This window comes from Actinia tenebrosa, unplaced genomic scaffold, assembly GCF_029948245.1.
Source record: "Actinia tenebrosa isolate PJP-AT-01 unplaced genomic scaffold, QUT_ActTen_1.0 PGA_scaffold10__47_contigs__length_13832649, whole genome shotgun sequence".
Classification (NCBI taxonomy): Eukaryota; Metazoa; Cnidaria; class Anthozoa; order Actiniaria; family Actiniidae; genus Actinia; species Actinia tenebrosa.
Genome location: NW_028292570.1, coordinates 6,755,708 through 6,760,856, shown reverse-complemented (window position 1 = coordinate 6,760,856; position 5,149 = coordinate 6,755,708). Strand labels below are relative to the sequence as shown.

At 34.1% G+C, this 5,149-nt stretch overlaps 1 pseudogene; it reads right to left on the bottom strand.

Annotated features, from left to right (window-relative positions):
* Positions 1 to 1,236: 1,236 nt before the first annotated feature.
* LOC148912884 (uncharacterized) lies at positions 1,237 to 4,282 on the bottom strand (annotated as a pseudogene).
* Between the last annotated feature and the right edge of the window lie 867 nt (positions 4,283 to 5,149).

Genomic DNA, 5,149 nt, shown 5'->3' with positions numbered 1-5,149 from the left:
GAGTTCCTGCTGTAGCTTCAATTCCTTCAATTTTTTCTCCTGCTCTGCAATTGTGGCTTCATATTTTATCTTTTCTTCTAAAGCTGCTCTTTTAGCTCTAAATTCAACGAGAGTTTGGCTTAACGCGGTTGAGCTACTTTTCGACAGTCTAGAAATTCGAGACGAATGTCTCGACATAACACTCTTACTTTCACTGAATTTTAGTAAACAAATTTGAACGGTGGCGTGAACTGAATGCCAAAGGTTCCTTAAATCTGTTTTCCTTTTCTCAATATCATAAATCTTAACTGGATCACTTAACAATAAAATTATTTCATCATATGCTTCGATACCAGTCTCCAGGTCTGAAGTGAGCGCAGAAATCTCTTTAGTAATTTCACTGGGATCATGACAGGATGTAAGATCAATGTTGTTTAACTTACGGCAGAATTCTAGGTCCTTTCCTTTCACTGACTTCTCCTTTAATTCGAGGTTGTATCCTAGACCCTTTTCTGTCATATTTCTTGTCCTTTGGCTCCGAAATCCTTCTTCTTCGTTTCCTTCAGCCATGTTTATCTAATCTTGCAGGTAAATCCTTCGGTCTTTGCTAATATTTTCCAACATATTTCCTCGAGTTTCGACTATGACTGCTCCCAAGTCATTCAGGGTGTGAACCCAACCAGAACTGAGGCCAGGAGGCCCCGACAGGGACGACAAAGGCGAGAAAAAACAACAAAAAACAACTCCTTTATTCTTCCAAATGTCTTCTCGTCGAAACTCGCTCCTGGACTGAAGAGCACATGTCTCGACAGCCCATAATGACATACCAAAGGAAGCCCAAAACTACTGGGAAGCAGTTACACTTAAGGTTAGCCATTTTTACCAACCAAATTCCAAAGATTCAAATGAAATTGAGATTCAGTTTCAGTGAAAAAAATAGTATTGCGATCGCGCGAAGGATTAAAGCACAAAATCGTTTTAGTTGACACATCAATAACACAATTTCTGTAAGAACTTTTATCAACCATTTACCTTATTATTTAGTGCCTGTTTGGCACTCAGCAACCTTTCTTTCTCTTTGATTGTGCTATCGAGATCATCCGATTCTTTCTCAAGCTATTCAATCTTTCAATGGCTGATCATTTAGTTATCTCGCTGAGATAGAGTTGTGATGTGGACAATAGAGAACCAATTTAATGCAATAAATAAAAATAGAAATTAGAAATGGAGAAAATTTGCCGAGCCTCAAAATAACGACTAAAGAAGCATTTCTATGAAAGCGTGAAAACGAGCAAATTCATTAAATAATGATTTTCCACCCGTTAAACAAACACCTTCATGTTTGGTATCATCGTAGAGGTTTTGCTTGGATCGATAAAGTTCCGTCACCCGATTGCTCCTAAAAAAGCGTAAACTCGTCACCAGTCCACCAAAATATGGAGCTCGTCCAAGGAAAAAAATGTTACACTTTAGGGTGCTGTTTTTCGGAGCGCGCGTGCCCGCCGTGATGATAAATGCTAGAAGCATCCTATAGATGATATAAATAAATAAATGTGCATTTTATCAATACTATGTGAAAGTTTTATGTCCATCCTAAAACTGCTATTACCTGTGATGGTCATTGAGTGGATTATAGTGGCCTTGGTATTTCAACCAGCTAAGGTGTCCCTTGTAGTATTTTTCTAACCTTTCATGAAGTTCTTTCCACCATCTTTCAATCTTTGTAAAATATGAACAAAAATAATAAATTTGGGAAAGAAAATACAGTGCCATTAATTGTTTAATATGCAATGTAAATATCCAATTTAATAGATTCACTTGGTTAGATGTTGATGGACCGTAAATAACAGTCTGTACTGGGTCAACATCGCCATGATGCCGTCTTATGAAAGCATGCATGTTTGCTAATGTTCCAGTCTTAGTGCCTCGGTCCATTCTGATGTAAGATGCAATGGTTCTCGTTTCATAGAGATGCTTAAGGAACCAGCGCCCTATCAACTGTGGATCTGAGTTTGATACCCATATTATAAGCCACAATATCTTTCGGCTGGCTGTATCAATGCACCCATAAACTGCGAGTGGATAGGTACTACATACATACATACATACATACATACATACATACATACATACATACATACATACATACATACATACATACATACATACATACATACATACATACATACATACTTTTTTATTTGGTACCTCAATTTGATATTTACAAGTCATAGATATATAAATTAACAAGAATTCAGGCACAAGCTACCTATAATAACCTAAAGGTTAGCCAAGATAGGCAGCTAGCATATTTACAATAATTATATAAAATTTGATTGTCGAGAGAGGTATATTAATTCTAATTACAATATAATTATATTCATATAAGAAAAAAATATTAAATATATTACAAGAATTAAATAAATAAGCAGCAAAATAATCATAGAAGAAGAAAAAAAATTAATGGTAAGGATGTATTAAGAATCATCGATATCTATTATTTACATGAAATTGCATATATGATTTAGTGCTGAGCTTAAATATAAGAATCTAGCAATTTGCTACGTATTGATTTAATAAAATTATTTCTGGTAGTTCTTTTTAAATTTTCATCAACTGAATTCCAAATTTTTACTCCTATATACTTAATGTTAAATAAGCCATAGTTGGTCCTAGCTTTAGGAAGAGAATAGGAAGACTTTGCAGCTAATCTTGTATTATAATTATGTCTCTGATTCACTGGTTGGAAGTAATGTTCAAAGTAATAGGGAGATTTCCTGAGTAAAAATCAAACATAAATAAAGCTGTATGTAGATAGACTAGATCCTCCAATTTCAGGATATTTAACCTAAGAAAAAGTGGACTAGTGTGATCAACATAATGAAAAAAAGTCATAAGTCTGACTGCTTTCCTTTGAAGAATGAACAGAGGAGTAAGAACAGATTTATAAGTATGGCCCCAAAATATAAGGCTATATATTAAGTATGGATAAATTAGAGAATAATAGAGACTTGTTAAAATTTCTAAGTTAATATAATGACGGGCTTTGGATATAATTCCAATGCTGCGTTTGATTTTATTTGAAATATAGGCAACATGAGGTTTCCAATTAAGATAACTGTCAATCATAACACCAAGATATTTAAGATGCTGTTTTTGCTCAAGAGACTTGTTGTTTATGTTGATTGATATGTCATGTACCTTTTTCTGAATAGAATGAAAAATGATAAAATTGGATTTGTCAATGTTTAAAGACATTTTATTTGCACAAAGCCATGAATAAACATTCATTAGTTCATTATTAATAGTAGATTCAAGGCTCAATAAACTTTTATTAGAATAGAAAAGATTGCTGTCATCTGCAAATAAATGAAAAGAGAACAAGGTAGATGAATTGCACATATCATTAATGTATAGAAGAAAAAGGATGGGTCCAAGGACTGAGACTTGAGGAACACCACAGGTTATCGGTAGGGTTTTAGAGCAAACACTTCCAAGAGAAACAAATTGCTTTCTGTTATGCAAATAAGAAGAGAACCAATTTCCTGCTACTTCACGTATGCCATAATGCTCAAGCTTAGAAAGTAAAATTTGATGGTCAACAGTAACGAAGACTTTTACAGTATCGAGTACAGTACTATTCTGGTAACCCATAAGTTTATCATGGCCATCAACGGAATGAACAATGTTTGGCCCTTTAGTTGAGAAGTGCCCTTTGGGCTTCTTTTTCTTTACATCCAGTTTGCGGGCCTCCAGTCCACCAGGGTCTAAATCGTACATGACGGCATGAACTAAGTCTCTTGGAACATTAAAATCATGTTCCTGTCTTAGTAGTTTTTTCGGGCCATGCAGCTCTTCGTTTACAGTTTCTCTGACTTCATCAACTCTGATGTCCTCGTTGGCGTAAGAAATGTCAAAATGGTCTTCGGTCAAGGGTTCGGATACTCCAGGCATATTCAGAGTAATCTCTTCTTATGAAACTAAGAATTTCTTCTCTTGTCAGCAATTGTGATACATATTTTCGTAAATCTTGTTCACTTTAATTTTTATTTCATTTTATATTGAACTTGAAATGTAGTTTGACTTGCTTTTCTTTTGACTTTCTTTTGAATTTTGTTTTCATTTAATTGTGGTTTTAATTTGAACTTGAAAAAAAAAAAGATTTTGTTTTGTTTTTATTTTTTGTTTTTTTTATGAAATCAATGAAGAAATCCAATGGCAGCTATAAATTCCATTGTTGCTGTACTGAGAACACTCAACGAATATCTTACCTTTTTATTTGGCATTTGTCTTTCAAGAACATCGCTGTGATTGGTTGATGTGTTTACTTGGTTAAGTTAAACCATCTTGCTAGGTAGTCTAACTTTTGCGGTATTTCCGGTGTTCAGCAACGATTTTGCCCTCGAACGTTAGGGTGTTTTCACTGTATTTCCAGAACAGCGACACCTTAAGGAATTTTAGACGAGTAAAAACCCCTAGTGAAAACACGGCATTATAAACCCTTTCCGGATGCCAATCTTCAGGAAGTTTTTCCAATCGAAATTTCGGCCACCTCTTTATATCCTGAATTTTGTGATATCTAGTACTTCTTGCTAATTCATGGAATTTTTTAGAACTGTTTTGAAAAGGTTTCTTTTCAAATGAAAGCTCTTTTTTCAACTTAGAATGTTCTTGCTTTGTTGAAATTAACTTTCCAATTTCTTTTCTTGTCAAGAGAAATGGTTGACTTCTATTTGATATTTCCTCTTCAAAACTATGTTGGCATTCGATAAAATCTTCTACAGATACTCCGCTAGTTTGGTGGGGAACATTTTGAGTTGATAAAACAGTTCTTTGTCTTTTTAAAGGAACCTTATACCGAAAATGTGACGCTGAAGTCAAAAAAGAAACCTTCGTCATCTTGCTTTCGACTCTTTGAATTTCGCGCTAAAAAAATGCAAACTCGATTTATATTCGCAAAAAAAACGCGCCTTTTCTTGAATACCAAATAAGGAATTACAAATCCAATAGAAAAAAACGTCTAAAGAATATTTACAGAGAAAGAAAAAATTTTTTTTTCTTGATATCTTCCAAGTTTGAAGGCAAAAAACAAAGTTTTTTCATTCTTACTTTGGAAAACGAGCAATAAAAAAAAATGGAAAACAAAGTTCACTTTCCATTTCTTTCATGG